General features: G+C 43.0%; 1 protein-coding gene across 6 annotated transcripts in view; it reads right to left on the reverse strand.

The window, feature by feature from the left end:
- Window positions 1-18,497, reverse strand: part of NLGN4X (neuroligin 4 X-linked) — a 393,440-nt gene that overhangs the window by 36,775 nt on the left and 338,168 nt on the right. The window lies entirely within an intron of this gene.

Consider the following 18,497-nt stretch of genomic DNA (forward strand, 5'->3'; position numbering starts at 1 on the left):
TTTTCGTTGTTGTATGGCAGAAAACAACACAGCAATGTTAAGCAATTTTCTTCCAATTAATAAAAAAGAAAAAACAAAATACTATTTATTAAAAAAAAGATGATGCAGTGAGATACACACACACACACACACACACACACACACACACACACAAAGAGGAATATTATGCAGCCAGAAAAAAAGTAACAAAATCATGCCATCTATAGCAACATTAATGAGCCTAGAGATTTTCATACTAAGTGGAGTAAGTCAAACAGAGGAAGACCAAATATGCTATGATATCACATGTGAAATCCTAAATATGATACCAATGAACTTAACTATGAAACAGAACCTGAGTCCCAGACAGAAAACAGTCTTGTGGCTGCTATGGGGGACAGGGTGGAGGGAGGTGTCGGGGGGGAGTTTGGGATTCCTAGATGCCAACTGTTATACACAGGATGGGTGAACAAGAGCCTGCCACAGACCGCAGAGTACAGTGAACTTTATATTCAATATCCTCTGAGACCCCATCATGGAAAAGAGTATGTGTGTATAACTGAATCACACTGCTATATAGCAGAAATTAAAGCAACACTGTAAATCAACTACACGTCAATGAAAAGAAAGATTATGCAGACGATAAAGCCTATATGCTCCGACTGCAAAATGTTGTTGGTGAATAACTTTGCATGAAGCTGATGCACATTTATCTGTTCAGTCTGTGTATTCAGTGCTTGTTTATTATTTATTTAGTGTTTATTGGGTACTCAGAGTCTAAAGAGAAACGCAAGGCAAAAATATAGCTGCAACCATGCTGAGAAAATGATGGAGGTCCTTATCCAACCGAATTTCTGATATACATGCAATGACCCAACTAACGTGATAAAAGCTGAGGGGAAATGATATAAGAGTGGATTCTGACACATATTTTGAAAACTTACAGACAGCTTTATTTCATTTGTGAGCTACAATTCATTTTTAACACAAATATTTTAAAACGTATTAGAAAAGTCATTTTTTTGCCATCACATACTGTTTATGAAACATGCATGAAATGTGTGTGTGTGTGTGTGTGTGTGTGTGTGTCTGACGGCATGCTCAGTTGCTGTGTGTGACTTTTTGTGTCTCCATGGACAGCAGCGCGCCAGGCTTCTCTGTCCATAGGATTTCAGAGGCAAGAAAACTGGAGTGGGCTGTCATCTCCTCCTTCAGGGGATCTTTCAGACCCAGAGGATCAAAGCCCCCGTCTCCTGCACTGGCAGTCGGAAGCCCCCAGGGAAGCCCATAGCGATTTTGTATTTATATGGTATTCATGGCACTACAAACTGTATTTAAGAAATAAAGATAATTTATATAGCTCAATGTTACAACTGTGAAACCCAATTTTGATAGTTTCTCACAAAGTGCACAAATTCTAAATATGCTGACCTGCTTAGACACACTAAGTAAGGAAAGTCACTCAGTCGTGTCTGACTCTTTGTGACCCCATGGACTACACACTCCATGGAATTCTCCAGGCCAGAACACTGGAGTGGGTAGCCATTCCCTTCTCCAGGGTATCTTCCCAACCCAGGGATCGAACCCAGGTCTCCTGTATTGCAGTGGATTCTTTACCAGCTGGGCCCCCAGGGAAGCTCACTATTAGATACACTATTTCATCCTCAACTGCAAGACAAGCATGGCTGGTTGCTGGGTTTCCTAGTATTTATGACTGGATACTATCTAGGGGCAGATAAGAATTAATCTGGTTTGTTATTTGTCCATAAAATGCTAACAACTAAATATAAAAAAAAAAAAAAAACAGACATTCTTCTTCATCTCTATCAAAACCTAGTCATGCAGACTAACTCATGTAATCTTAATTGTGTCCAGAAATATCCCCAAGCTTTCCAATGTTGGTTTTCAATGGGAACCTTGGAACTTGGTTAAGAAGATAGTTTAAGGTTTCCTTTGCTGTGCAAAAGCTTATAAGTTTGATGAGGTCCCATTTGTTTATTTTCATTTTTATTTCTATTGCCTTGGGAGAATGGATAAAGAAAATGTGGTACATACATATAGCAGAATACTACTCAGCCATGAAAAAGAATGAAATAAGGCCACTTGCAGAAACATGGATCAATGCAGAGATGATCATACGAAGTGAAGTCAGTCAGAGAAAGACAAATATATGACATCACTTATACATGCAATCCCACGGACTATACAGTCCATGGAATTTTCCAGGCCGGAACACTGGAGTGGGTAGCCATTCCCTTCTCCAGGGGATCTTCCAGACTCAGGAATCGAACTTGGGGTCTCCTGCACTGCAGGTGGATTCTTCAACAACTGAACTCTCAGAGAAGCCCCTGATACAATCTTAAAAATACTACAAATGAATTTATTTACAAAATAGAGATAGACTAACATAAAAAACAAACATCATTATCAAAGGGGATCCGAAGTGGTAGGAACAGCACGTTTGGGATTAGCATACACACCCAGCTATATATAAACTACATAAACAAAAGATCTTAGTGTATAGCAGAGGGAACTAGACTTAATATCTTGTAATAACCAAGGATGGATATCCATCCATCTATCTATCCATACATCCATCAAACTGAATCACATTGCTGTTCACCTGAAACTTGACACAATACCGTAGGGAAAAAAGACATAACGAAAGACCCTGGGAAGGTCTGAGAGGAAATACAACACAACATTAGCAACAAGTGATTGGAGTGACCTTGGAAAGAGCTATTGGGCTAGCCAGAAAGTTCGTTTGCGTTTTTCCATTAGATGCTATGGAAAAACCTGAGCAAACTTTTTGGACAACCCAATAAAACCCCAACAGAAAGTTCAGCTTCAGGTACAGAAAGGTAGCTGTTGAAGAAGTAGGGATATTTCTCAGGACTGAGTGTATATCCCCTCTGTGTAACACACACTCAAATTGTCCCTTTGGTTGAATAGCTTGACTATGCAGTCTTCCTGGTGAATTCTCAATTGTTAAATATCCTCCTTGGAAGAAAGGCTACGACAAACCTAGACCAGCATATTAAAAAGCAGAGACGTCACTTAGACGATGTTTGTTCAAAGAGTCAAAGCTATGGTTTTCCCAGTAGCCATGTACAGATGTAAGAGTGGGACCATAAGGAAGGCGGAGCACCAGAGAATCGATGCTTTCAAACTGCGATGCTGGAGAGGACTATTGAGAGTCCTGTGCACAGGGAGGGAATCAAACCAGTCGTCCTAAACGAAATCAGTCCTGAATATTCATTGGGAAGACTGATGCTGAAGCTGAAGTTCCAATACTTTGGCCACCTGATGCAAAGAGCTGACTCACTAGGAAAGACCCTGATGCTGGGAAAGACTGAAGGCAAAAGGAGAAGTGGATAACAGAGGATAAAATGGTTGGATAGCATCACTGATTCAAAGGAAATGAGTTTGAGCACGCTCCAGGAGATGGTGATGGACAGGGAGGCCTGGCGTGCTGCAGTCCATGGGGTCGCAAAGAGTCAGACACGACTGAGCGACTGAACTGACTCAACACGCCCTTGCTGACGAGGAGATTTGAAAGTCCATTTCTCCAATGAAGAGTCTACTACAACACTCAACTTGTAAGACCCCTTCATACTATCTTGGTCTCACTGTGGATGTATTTTTATAACCTAATTTACATAGGTAAAGGAATTGTGCAATGAATTTACTTTAAGAAAGGAAACAGCATATGATGAAAAACAGAAGACCTTTCATCTAATTATTCAAGTTTTGTTTAAAAACCAACCAGTATTCCCCAGTCGAGTGAGGCCTTGGATCAGCCAACATGCTTCTAACCTCAGAGCAATTGGCTGAGGAACTGGAAATCACGGCTAATTTGCAACAGGATGACTATGGAATATTGCATAACGTTCAGTTTCCAAGAAAAGTTCCATTATGTTGATCCTATTCATTTTTCCCACATAGCTGACTTCTACACTCTTCCTCACTAAAATGCAAGGAATGAGATGAAAAAAAAAATATTTAATTGACCTTCATAATTAATACAAACTTCAAATAACACCTGACCTTTTCACGCAAAACAACTTCTAATTAACAAATTCATTTTGTGTTCCTAAAACTGAGCTTTCCTTTAATTAACAATATTGATGGCTTCTAGAGTTAATGTCTGTGGCTAAACCACCATGTTATTTTAAAAGCATAAAGTGACACCAAACAGTTGATTAGTAATGAGTTATTTTTAAAAGAAAATAGCTGATTATCATCTTTGTTGTTGCTCAGTTGCTAGGTCATGTCTAAGCTGCTAAGTCGCTTCAGTCGTGTCCGACTCTGTGTGACCCCATAGATGGCAGCCCACCAGGCTCCCCTGTCCCTGGGATTCTCCAGGCAAGAACACTGGAGTGGGTTGCCATTTCCTTCTCCAATGCATGAAAGTGAAAAGTCAAAGTGAAGTCGCTCAGTCGTGTCCGACTCTTAGCGACCCCATAGACTGCAGCCTACCAGGCTCCTCCGTCCACCGGATTTTCCAGGCAAGAGTACTGGAGTGGGGTGCCATTGCCTTCTCCAAGGTCATGTGTAACTCTCTGCAACCCCATGGACTGCAGCACACCAGGCTTCCCTGTCCTGCACTATCTCCTGGAGCTTGCTCAAACTCATGTCCATTGAGTCAGTGATACCATCCAACCATTTCACCCTCTGTTGTCCCCTTCTCCAGCCTGCAATCTTTCCCAACATCACTGTCTTTTCCAATGAGTTGGCTCTTTGCATAAGGTGGCCAAAATATTGGAGCTTGAGCATCAGCATCAATCCTTCCAATGAATATTCAGGGTTGATTTCCTTCAGGATTGACTTGTCTCATCTCCTTGCAGTTCAACACACTCTAAAGAGTCTTGTCCAGCACCACAGTTTGAAAGCATCAGTTCTTCAGTGTTTAACCTTCTCAGTGGTCCAGCTCTCATATCCATACATGACTACTGGAAAAACCAGTAGGTTTGACTATACACACCTTTGTTGGCAAGGTGATGTCTCTGCTTTTTAATACACTGTCTAGATTCTCATGCAGAATTTTTTCATCACCCTCCTTGTCCAAATCATATATCTGGTAAATTGCATATGTACAGCAGCTGTGTATATGTGAATGCCAAACTCTTAATGTATAAGCAGGGATTTATAAAGAAAAATCATAAAGTGGGCATCTTGTTATAATTACAGACTGGAATAAATTAATTTTAAATATAGATTTATGTCAGCTTGCAGAAAAGTCAACTGAATGGAATAGAAATGTCATTTCTACCAGCTTATGCCCGACTACTGAAGGGTGACAAGTCTCTTCTGATCTCAAAGACTGATTCTTTGCAAGGTACATGACGGGTGTGGAAGAAACTCACTAGAAGCTCTTCATTTTTTATGAAAAACCACATAATATTCATACAGTGTTGGTGGGAATGTAAACTGGTGCAGACACTTTGGAAAACAGTATGGTGGTTCGTCAAAATAACTAAAAATTAGAGTTACCATATGATCCAGCAATTTCAATCCTGGGCATATATCCAAAGAAAACTCTAATTCAAAAAGATATGCATACCCCCAGGGTTCACTGCAGCACTTTTTACAATAGCTAGGACATAGAAGAACCTAAATGTTCATCAACAGATGGATGGATAAAGAAGGTGTTTTACACACACACACACACACACACACACACACACACACACACACACACACAGGAATATTACTCAGCCATAAAAAAGAATGAAATAATGCCATTTGCAGCAACATGGATGGCCTTAGAGGGTATTGTACTAAGTGTAAAAACATCAGACAGAGAAAGATAAATACTGCACGATATTATTTATATACAGAATCTACAAAGTACAACTAGTACGAGGAACAAAAAAGAAGCAAAGGAAGAAGTGAAATGTATGAAGGCGTAACTAAGAGGAATTCATGCATAAACAAGCTACATCTTCAAACATCACCAGGGCTGAACACCAAAATCACGGCCTTCCATGCAAAACGTCAAGTGAAGATGAATATATGATTTAATTTACAGAAGATCAAAACCAATCTACCCATAGCATATTAAAAGGGTCATGCTAGAGATGATTTGTATAAGTGAAATATAGCAGAAGAAGGAAACGATAAACAAGAATCAGAGAGGTTATGACTCTCTGAGTAAGACCAAAGGCATATAGTTTAAAAGGGGAAGAGAGAGGGATCCAAAAAAAATCTTCATCGTGTTCTACTTTTATTTCAGATAACACTTTAGCAAGCTGTTTAATTATTCATGTCCATGGATGAAAATTTCTCTCATGTTAAAAACGATAAAAAGATTACAACTACCTTAAAAACTGGATTCAGGACTCCATGAAGTAGCTAGAGAATAATATTTAAAAAATAAAATTGTTTTTTTCTTTTCCAGGTCAAATTCAGCAGCTCAACAACCAGCATAATCACCAACCCTAAATTTTCTAATGCAGAAAAGCTGACGGCTTTACGTTAGTGGTCTCGTTTTAGACAAACACTAAAACAACAATCGTTTATCTGTAATGTAGACAGTGACATGTGTTCTAATTCTTCCCTGGCTTGTGCCAAATGCTGTTTTGCAGTATCGAGAACTAAGGAATCTAAATTCTTAACTCTCAATTCGAATTTATGAAGGCATTTAGTACAAGTTTTCTTAAACCTGATGTTCTAATATGCCACATCTGGGGAATGTGTTCTATCTTTTTACCAGGGGTTTCCAGACACAGCTGAACACCTTGGAGGTGTTTTCAAAAAAGTTCGAGACCAAACCTCCTGAAGATTCCGACCTATTGACTGTGCTCCTGGGCTGGGAGGATAATAATTATTCAAATGGCAACAACAGCTATGGAGACAATACAGCTTCTAAAGGGATTCCATCATGTACTCAGAACTACCTTAACAAAGCACGAGTTTATTATTATTTTGATGAGAGAAGCGAACGCATCTTGGGGAGAGAAGCGAGTTACATTGCGTTCTTTCTTAAGTCATGCATGGCAGAAAGAGAATGCCGAAAAAAGAATAGATTATAAAGGTGCTGGGCTGTCCGTAGTCTCTTCAGTCGTGTCCAACTCTGTCCATGGGATTCTCCAGGCAAGAATGCTGGAGTGGGTTGCCATCTCCTCCTCCAGAGGATCTTCCCAACCCAAGGATCAAACCGGGGTCTCTTTCGTCTCCCGCCCTGGCAGGCGGGTTCTTTACCACCAGCGCCACCTGGGAAGCCCAGATTATAAATATGGCTCAGCAAATTGGCCAGTTTGATGAGTTAAAACATGCAGAACAAAATCCCCGGTTATAGGATACCCAAAAGATGAAAAGAGCTGAGAGATAACCCATTTGAAAGGTTTAAGTTTACATTATCACAGTAAAATGTTTCGAGTTTCTCATCAAAGCGTAAGTTAAATCTGATACATACTAAGATACAAAAAACACACAGACACACACCTATACACACAGATGGGTGGATTTCTGTACAAACTGAGAAGCAGCTGAGTTTCTCATGTTGGTACCCAATGTACTAAAGAAATCATTCATATACAGAAGTAGAGAAAATTGCTTTCAGAGAGAACTGTGTTCCCATGCTCTGCAAGACAGTTGAAGACATGTTTGATCATTGGTGGTTCAGATGGTAAAGAATATACCTGCAATGCAGGAGACCAAGCTTTGACCCCTGGGTCGGGAAGATTCCCTGGAGGAGGGAATGGCAACCCACTCCAGTATCCTTGCCTGGAGAATCCCATGGACAGAGGAGCCTGGCGGTCTATGGTTCATGGGGTCCCAAAGAGTCAGACACAACTGAGTGACTAAAATCTTCATTCTGATCTGCAGATGGGACTTCAACATGGAGTGAGTCTTGGTTTTGACTGAGTGTTACTCTATGTCCACTACAAAAAAAAAAAAAGTTGATTCAACTGGGCTGGGCACTCTCGCTCCTGGCTGTGCCCAGATTCCGTGTCTGGTTCTCAATGAAGTATTTGCTGAAAGAATAGGATTTTCCAGGAGGTGGACACCTATGACTCGCTCTCCATCACACAATTACACAAGTCTGAAATTGGGAAGATCACAAGTAAAGCCATGCCTATTTCACCTTGAAATCTGTAGGAACAGGGGTTGACCATAAACCTGCAATGCTTAGATCTCTGGTGAATGAAACCTTTTGGAAAACTGCGTGTGAGGGTCTGAGTCTGCAATGTCCGTAGGGCTGTGGGTCTGCAAATCCCACACCCTTCCTCCACGACCCAGACACCAAATAGCCTATCTTAGATTTAGGGACGGGTGTGGGAGTCAGATTGGTCGCTGGTGGTCAGGGCGGAGTTTCAAGTTTGCGTTTGGGTTAAGATTCAGGTGAGAAAGGGAGGTGGAGGACACGACTGTGTTTCCGTACAGGTGAAGGATTCAAAGTCAGGACTCAAGGAGTGAAGACAAAGGGTTGAAAACTGAAGGTCCACAGTTAGGACACCTTTTGAGGATGGATTCAGGTTCAGAGATTAGGGCAAGGTTAAATTTCAGACAACGAGGTAGGGGCAGAAGTCAATATTAACATAAAGGGCTTGTAGTTCACGATAGTGGCAGGGATCAAAGGTCATGACTTAGCTCAAAGGCCGAGGGATCAGGCTCTCTCTGTGAAAGCTGTCTTTGGTGCTTGACTCAAGAGCCAACAGTCAAGGGTTCCGGTCAAAGCTCAAGGGTTAATTCAAAGATTTATGATAGAGTTAGGGGTTGGGTCTGGGTTTTTTCAAGATTGGGCAGAATTAAGATTCATTCTTAATTCAATGGGTGTTGGAGAACACTCTTGAGAGTCCCTTGGATTGCAAGATCAAAACAGTCCATGGTAAAGGAAATCAGTCCTGAATGTTCATTGGAAGGACTGATGCTAAAGCTGAAGCTCCAATACTTTGGCCACCTGATGTGAAGAACTGACTCATTTGAAAAGACCCTGATGCTGGGAAAGATTGATGTCGGGAGGAGAAGGGGACGACAGAGGATGAGATGGTTGGATGGCATCACCCACTCGATGAACGTAAGTTTGAGCAAGCTCCGGGAGTTGGTGATAGACACGGAAGCCTGGCATGCTGCAGTCCGTGGGGTCGCAGAGTCGGACACTACTGAGTGACTGAACTGAACTGAACTCAAAGATTCATATTCAGCTTCCATTTGCGTCAGGGCTCAGGTTCAGGTCCACAGGCAGTGTTTGGGATCATGGGGCAAATCAAAGGCCAGGAATCTGGAGGTCAAAGTCCCCGGCTTCACTTCCTGGTGAGGGTTGGTGTCAGATTTCAATCTCAGACGAAGGTTCTGTTCAAGTTTCCATGTCAGTGTTCATATCAGGGGTCAAGAGTCAAAGGTCAAGTTTCATCTGGGAGGAGTTAGCATCAAGTGTCTAAGGTAAGAGGTAGAGTCAGCACCCTGTGGTTAGTTTAGGGGAAGTGTTCACATCGAAGTTTGAATTCTTGCAGATGCAAGTTCAAAGGCAATATATATGCTTTTAATTGTAGTCAAATATCTATAAGAGATAAGGATAGCGCTACATTGAGTCCAACTCTTGCATCCCATGAAAAGTAGCCTGCCAGGCTCCTCTGCCATGGGATTCTCCATAACAGAATCTCTGCGATTTTAACCATCTTAAAGGTAGTAGTCAGTGGTATTAACATTACTTATACAATGTTGTACTGCCATCACCCCTCGAGCTTAACAGTTCCAGAACTTTTCAATCACCCTGAACACAAACTCCATATATCATATACATCAGATTTCTAAATGTGTATATAATTACATTATCCATACCTTCATTCTATTCAGATATAGAAATAAGATGTGTGTTGCTGCTGCTGCTAAGTCGCTTCAGTCGTGTCCGACTCTGTGCGATCCCACAGACGGCAGCCCACCAGGCTCCCCCGTCCCTGGGATTCTCCAGGCAAGAACACTGGAGTGGGTTGCCATTGCCTTCTCTAATGCATGAAAGTGAAAACTGAAAGTGAAGTCGTTCAGTCGTGTCCGACTCTTAGCGACCCCATGGACTGCAGCCTACCAGGCTCCTCCATCCATGGGATTTTCCAGGCAAGAGTACTGGAGTGGGGTGCCATTGCCTTCTACAATTAGGCTTCTTAGTGTCCTGCTAATAAAAAAAAAACTGGTCATAGGTCAATGTGAAGAGAAACTTTATAAATGCACTTCCAGCATTTATAATCCTGATACGTCTGGTATCAGGATTTATCTGAAAATATATAGAAGAATGTTTATAAATGCCTTTAGAGTAAACTGGGCTTCCCTCGTGGCTCAGGTGGGAAAGAATCCGCGTGCAAGGCAGGAGACCCAAGTTAGATCCCTGGATTGAGATGGTCCCCTCGAGGATGGAACGGTAACCCACTCCAGTACTCTTGCATGGAGAATCCCATGGACAGGAGCCTGGTGGGCTGCAGTCCAAGGGGTCGCAAAGAGTCGGACCCGACTGAGTGACCAACACTTTCACTTTCACTTTCAGGTACACTGCTAAAGAGTGTGGCTTTAAGCACTTTATTCTCTCCAGAGAGCCGGATGATTCTAAACCTGTGACACCTTCCCTGGGGAATTCTATTCTCTGATGCCAAGGGTCTCACCACAGAATTGTGGCAGCATAGTTTACTGCTAGAACACACAGAGGAAGGGAACAGGAAAAGAGCATGAAAGTCAGGGAGCGCTCGGGGCTTGCGGGATTTGCAGGACCCGAGAGGAGATTTGCAGAACACTGCTAACGGAGAAGGCAATGGCACCCCACTCCAGTACTCTTGCCTGGAAAATCCCATGGATGGAGGAGCCTGGTAGGCTGCAGTCCATGAGGTCGCTAAGAGTTGGACACGACTGAGCAACTTCACTTTCACTTTTCACTTTCATGCATTGGAGGAGGAAATGACAATCCACTCCAGTGTTCTTGCCTGGAGAATCCCAGGGACGGGGGGAGCCTGGTGGGCTGCCATCCATGGGGTCGCACAGTCGGACATGACTGAAGTGACTTAGCAGCAGCAGCAGCTAATGGAGGAAGGGAACATTCAGAAATAGTTTATGACAATAATAAGAACTTACATTTTTTAACTTCTAATTTTGTATTTGGGGTATAGATGGTCACTAATGTTCTGATCGCTTAAGGTGGATCACTTAAGGGACTCAGCCACACATACGCATGTATCCATGCCCCCCCAAACTCCCCTCCCATCCAGGCTGCCACATGACATTGAGCAGAGTTCCCTGTGCTGGACAGCAGGTCCTTGTGGATTCTCCATGTTAAATACAGCAGTGTGTCCATGTCCACCCCTAACTCCCTGGCTATCCCTTCCCCCATCCTTCCCCCTCGGAACCATAAGGTCATTACAGAGTATTGAGCAGAGTTCCCTCTGCTGTACACCAGGTCCTTGCTGGTTCTCCATGTTAAATACAGCAATGTGTCCATGTCCATCCCAAACTCCCTGACTATCCCTTCCCCCATCCTTCCCCAAGGCAAACGTAAGTCTGTTCTCTAAGTCTGTAAGTCTTTTTCCATCTTGTCAGTTCATGTGAATCATTTCCATTTATATTCCACAAATGTGTAAATATGTACATGGAGGACTGCCAAAATATTCACAATAGCAATTGTGAAAATCTTGACCACTGGAACGGAGAACACGTGTGCACCCATGAATACACACACAGGGAGACTTACACGATCGCCATAACTCCCAATGGACTGACCTAAGAGGAGGCTCTTGGCTAAAAGAAGGTCAGAATGTCCATGTTTCATCAAATCAATTGGCTAAATCACTGTATTGATAGAACATCCTTTCCTGGTGCTTTGTCTGTCCCAAATATGAATTTAAAAACCTTTAAAATATGCATTTTAAATACAAACCTTTATATAAAATTTAAGAAAACAAATTTAAAAACCTTGGATTTTAAAATAATCTTTCTCCTCCTACCACGCAGAATTATCTTATGCTTGCTCTCTTTCAGCATTTATGTCTCAATATCTACCTCAGTTAATAAGTCTTTTTCTTCTCCGTGTGCTTTCCTAATTATGATTTTCAATCATAACGATGGATCTGATAAGGAAGCCCTGCGGTGTGCTAAGTTCCAAGTGATGTTCCAAAATTAAAATAACACAAGGGAAAAAAAAAATGTCAGTGAGACACACCTGAAATAGTTGAGTTGATTTAGAAACGCAAAGCATATAGAATGTGGTGTGTTGGCCAGCTCTCTTATTTTTAAATGCCTGGAGGCTCCTTCTGCTTGGATGCTAATTTTTTTTAAAGCTTCCCTGGACACCTGCATTGGCTGCCCAGGTAAGACAGCTCTGAGAGACAGATGGAGGAGAATCGGCAAGCATGTTTGGAAAAATCCAGAATGTCATCTCATCGTTTTCCCTACCTTGGCTGAGCCATCTGGGGTCACCAACACCACACTGTTGCAGGAAGAAATACACCAAAATACACTTACTCATACACCTCTTCTATACCAGGCCGCATTTCACGTAAGGGAAAAACACCACTTATGTCTAATACTCACTCAAATAGTGGTGCTGGGAAAGACTCTCAACAGTCCCTTGTTGGACTGCAAGGAGATCCGACCAGTCCGTCTTAAAGAACATCAACCCTGAATACTCACTGGAAGGACTGATGCTGAAGCGGAAACTCCCGTATTTTGGCCACCTGATGCAAAGAGCCGACTCACTGGAAAAGACGTTGGTGCTGGGAAAGACTGAGGGCAGGCGGAGAAGGGGACGACAGAGGATGAGATGGTTGGATGGCATCACCTACTCAACAGACATGAGTCTGACTAAGCTCTGGAAGTTGGTGATGGACAGGGAGGCCTGACGTGATGCAGTCCATGAGGTCGCAAAGAGTCAGACATAACTACATGACTGAACAGCAACAACAAAAAATACTCATTTGTAGAAAATGAAGCTGTACTTTTCAGGGATTCAATCAGCATCTGTAACATTCTTTTAAATTTACTCGCCTCTCTTATAACAGGGGTGAGATTTAAAAGTCACTTCCATAACTTATAACCACATTTTTTTAAATTAAAATGTCTATTTTAGGCTAACTCTTAATTGAGCTGCAATTTAAGAGAGGATTTTTTAAGGGGTAAAGAGATGAGTCAAACCCTTTCTTAGAGCTCATCTAGGATTCACTGTCTTGTAAGAAGCTAATTTCTGTTGCCTTCAGGACAATGGCTTAATAGCTATTGTGCTATGAAAAAAATGGGAGGAAATGGTAGAATCACATCCATGGGAGAACTGGGTGCTGTAGAATATTTCACAGTGGCTCTGCTCGGCTCTATTTTCAAGGAAATAACAGCTTCTTTTGTACAGGCCAGCAAAATGCGATCTACAATCAGAAATCATTTTAAACTACCTTCCTTCCACAGGCTCCACTGTGACCTACTCTGGTCCTGGAGAAGCTGATAAAACGTGATGACTAAATCTCTAAATCAACAAGCCAGGCTCTTATGTGCAACGTCTAAGACAGCACAAAGCAATGGAAATCTCAGAGCGATCCGAAGATAAAATGTTGGTCTGGAGGTTACACTAACATTTTTATTAATTTCTATACAGATCGATTCAATGGACATGAGTTTGGGTAAACTCTGGGAGTTGGTGATGCACAGGGAAGCCTGGCGAGCCACAGTACATGAGGTCGCAAAGAGCTGGACACGACTGAGCGACTGAACTGAACAGAGTTCATGATGCAGAATGCTAGGCCGGATGAATCACAAGCTAGAATCAAGACCGCTGGGAGAAATATTAACAACATCAGATATGCAGATGATACCACTCTAATGGCAGAAAGTGAAGAGGAATTAAAGAGCCTCTGGGTGAGGGTGAAAGAGGAGAGTGAAAAAGCTGGCTTAAAACTCAACATTCAAAAAATGAAGATCATGGCATCTGGTTCCATCACTTAAGGGCAAACAGGGAAAAAGTGGAAACACTGACAGATTCTATTTTCTTGGGCTCCAAATTCACAGTGGACAGTGACTGCAGACATGAAATTAAGATGCTTGCTTCTTGGAAGAAAAGCTACCACAAAGCTAAACAGCATATTAAAAAGCAGAGACATCACTTTGCCAACAACGGGCCATCTGGTCAACACTACGGTTTTCCCAGTAGTCACATATGGACGTGAGAGCTGGACCATAAAGAAGGCTTAGCGCTGAAGAACTGATGCTTTTGAACTGTGGTGTTGGAGGAGACTCTTCAGAGTCCCTGGGACTGCAAGGAGTTCAAACCACTCCATGCTAAAGGAAATCAGTCCTGAATGGAAGGACTGATGCTGAAGCTGAAACTCCAATACTCTGGCCACCTGATGCAAAGAGCCAACTCACTGGAAAAGACGCTGATGCTGGCTGAGATTGAAGGCAGGAGGAGAAGGGGATGACAGAGGATGAGACGGTTGGATGGCATCACCACGGACATGGATTTGAGCAAACCTGGGGAGATGGTGAAGGACAGGGAAGCCTAGCGTGCTGCAGTCCATGGGGTAGCAAAGAGTTGGACGCGACTGAGCGACTGAACAACAACGAGAGGTGAAGAAAGATCATTTCTCATCTAAAGACGTATTTCCTAGGAAATTACAACAAATGTACAGGATATAAATCAACAGAGAACCCAAACCAGCAAATGAATTTAAGGGAAAATAAATATCAGAGAAGTTGTAGGTCAGTTGGCTCTCCTTACAGAGCTGTCTCAGGCTGCAAAATGACCATGAATAAGACAGATTAAGGATACAGATGTGAGACACTGTGGCAATGACTTTGAACTGCAGGGAGGAACCATGGTAAGTATGAACACATTCCTGACCCGAGATATGTATTATTAATGGTGTGTTTCTTTTCTTGACCGAATATTATTGATTCAAAACATATCCATATGTTTTTTACAGAGTGACACAATTACTATCCCCATGCAAAGTTGTTAGAGGTTAAAACTGATCAAAGATTCATTACACAACTTATATTTAAAGTCTGCTTATTTTTAATTGAAGGATAACTGCTTCACCATATTGTGTTGGTTTCTGTTGTACATCAACGTGGGTCAGCCATAAAAATGGATATTTCACCTCCGTCTCGAACTTCTCTTGAAACTCACTCCCACCTCCCACCCCCTCCCACCCCTCTAGCTTGTCACAGAGGACTGGTTTGAGTTCCCCGATTCATACAGCAAACTCCCACTGGCTCTACCTATTTCACACAAGGTAGTGTATATCTTTCTTCTTTTTGGAGAAGGTTATGGCACCCCATTCCAATACTCTTGCCTGGAAAATCCCACGGATGAAGGAGCCTGGTAGGCTGCAGTCCATGGAGTCGCTAAGAGTCGGACACGACTGAGCGGCTTCACTTTCACTTTTCACTTGCATGCATTGGAGAAGGAAATGGCAACCCACTCCAGTGTTCTTGCCTGGAGAATCCCAGGGACGGGGAAGCCTGGTGGGCTGACGTCTATGGGGTCTCACAGAGTCGGACACGACTGAAGTGACTTAGCAGCAGCAGCAGCAGCAGTGTATATGTTTCAAGGCTACCCTGTCCATTGGCTGCACCATCTCTTTCCCGCCGTTATACACCTTATGACCGCCATCTTTCACGGTTTGCTCCATTAGGATTCTGTTCCAACTTTGTGTTTACTACAAACACAAGTTTATCATTAAAAAATTGCGGGAAATGATACATCTTGAGAGTTTGAGTGAGACAGAGGTTTTTTCCATGAGTTTTATACAGATACTTTCTGTCACTGTCTAAGCGACATATATTATCTCAGAAGATGACAGCTCTTCCGAACATAGTTCAGATTCAGACAATGCAAAGAGTAGACCAAGAGAAAGACAAAAATCCTTGGTGGCCGATCCCGCTACGGAGAGGGGACATGAAAACGCTGCTAGAGAGCTCTCTGTTCTTTTTCCAGAAAAGAGTACTGAAGACAACGGTTTATGAAAATTAGAAGGTCAAGTGTCACACTGAATGTCGTAACCCACAAAATGTTAGTAAAGTAAGAGAATGAATTTTTGACCCGTCAAAAGAAACATCAGTGGTCACAGGCATTGGTTTATAGAAAAAAATACCCTGGTCAATAATGAGTTAACTGTGCAGACATCGGGGAAACCCTGAGGAAAAAAAGGCATTGCAACTTTCTTCATAAGAACAGAAGACTTCCAAAGAACAGAACCATCTCCCAAGGTCTTTCCTTGTTCTCAGCTGTGACTGCAAGCTGATTAAAAATGCAGAGGGTGTCAAAAGGGCTGATGCATGAAAATGCATCCACCTTTGGAGTCAGGGCTGAAAACTGATGAAGGGAAAATTTGAATACGGGATGATTCAAAGGCATAGAGAAAGTAGGGTAGGAGCCGTTGTATCAGATTCAAGAGCCCTCTGTACCAGAGTCCTTCAAGGTGAGACGAAATGTTCACCCTAGACAGAAATGGATAGATAGATCATGTCCTCCATACACTTCACGTCGGTGCATTTCAGGGTGCTGCATTCGGAGAGAAAGACAATGAAGAGACAACAAAGTTAAGTGGTGAGAGGAATTTCCAGGGTGTTAACTAAGAAGGCAGAAATGATGGGGCTGGTTAGGACTCCAGGTTTCCACTTCAGGGGGCGTGGGTTTGATAGCTGGTTGGGGGGAGCAGAGGATGAGACAGTTGGATGGCATCACGAACTCAATGGACGTGAATTTGAGCTAAGAGCCAAACGTGACTTAGTGACTCAACACACATCCATCCCAAACTCCCCAGCTATCCCTTCCTCCCATCCTTCCTCATAGTAACCATAAGTTCATTCTCTAACTCTTTGAGTCTGCTTCCCTCAAGTTCACTTGTATCATGTCTTTACAGATTGTACGTATAAGGGGTGTCACTTATTTCCTTCTCTGTCTGACTTCCTTCACTCAGTATGACAATATCTAGGTCCGTCCCTGTTGCAGCAAATGACATTCCTTCATTCTTTTTAATGCCTGAGTCAGATTCCACTGTATATATATACTATGATGTGATTCGCTAAAATACTGCTTCTGTTTTTTTCTTTATTTATTTTTTGGCCATAAAGCATATGGGATCGAACCCAAATCCCCTGTGAAGCCTTAACCACTGGACTCACAGGGAAGAACCAGATTAGTTTTTTTTTTTTTTTTTCCTTTTTTTCTATTTGAATTGTGAGCTATTCGAAGCCACTAAGGGCTGGGTCTTTGTTACAGCGGCCCTAGGAAATGGATGCAGGGAAATGCGTGCAGAGTTGACCGCAAGCATGACCTTGACGTTGCAAAGGATGGGGCTGGGAGACTCAAATATGGAAACACTCAGAAATGTATTTGCATGGAATCTGAGACTCTCAGTACCCACTCGGTGGCGAATTCTCCTACCGAGTTAGAGAATTTAAATACACAGGCTACACCATGCCTTCCGAATAAGAGGCCCACCCTGATGAAGAAATCACACGAGGACTTCCCTGGCGACACAGTGGAGAAGCATCCACTTGCCAATGCAGGGTACAGGGGTCCATGTCTGCTCTGGGAAGATTTCACATGCCAAGGAACAATGAAGCATATGAGTCATGACTACTGACATCTGTGTGCCCTACGGCCCGCCTGCGACAACCCACGAGCCACGTGCCTCGACTACAAAAGCTGAGCACCCGAGAGGCAGCAAAATGCAGCTACTGAAACCCAGGGGCCGTGCTCTGCAACAACAGAAGCCACCGCAATGAGAAGCCCAGGGAACACAAGTAGGGAGTAGCCACCACTCTCCACAAGGAAAAGAAAGCCCAGTGCAACAAGGCGCAGTGCAGTCAAAAATAAATACTGCAATATACGCGTAAAAAATTTTTGAAATAAAAGAACATGAATATTGGCAGCCCACCATGACTGTTTAAGGGGAGAACTGTCTCCTTAGTAGATTCGTGTCCAACTCTTTGCGATCCGATTGACTCTATAGCACACCGGGCTCCTCTGTCCATGGGATTCTCCAGGCAAGAATATTGGAGTGGGTGGCCATTTCCTTCTCCAGGGGATCTTCCCAACCCAAGGATCAAACCCACATCTCCTGCATTGCAGGCCAATTTTTTACGATAGAGCCACAAAGGAAGCCCATAGCAAAGCCTTGTTAGGTGGTTTTTACCTGCATCTTCTGGGTGACTTGCGCTCTGACGCTGGCTTGTTAAGTACCATCCATGTGCTGAACTGGGCTTAGTCACGCAGTCGTGGCCAGCTCTTCGAAACCCCATGGACTGCAGCCCTCCAGGCTCCTCTACCCATGCACTTCTCCAGGCAAGAATCCTGGCGTGGGTGGCCATTTCCTCCTCCAAGGGATCTTCCCAACCCAGGGATCGAACCCAGCTCTCCCCAACCCTGGAAACCTCTCTGGTCTGAAAGAGGAAATTGGCCAAAGAAAAATCTGCACTGCAGGCAGATTCTTTACCATCTGAGCCATCAGGGAAGCCCGCCTGCCAACTGATAACCCTGAGATAATATTTATGGGGCTTGGACTAGGCCAGGAGAATTTGAGAGGAAAATGTACCGCAGGCCC

The sequence above is a fragment of the Bos indicus x Bos taurus genome, chromosome X, assembly GCF_003369695.1.
Source record: "Bos indicus x Bos taurus breed Angus x Brahman F1 hybrid chromosome X, Bos_hybrid_MaternalHap_v2.0, whole genome shotgun sequence".
Classification (NCBI taxonomy): Eukaryota; Metazoa; Chordata; class Mammalia; order Artiodactyla; family Bovidae; genus Bos; species Bos indicus x Bos taurus.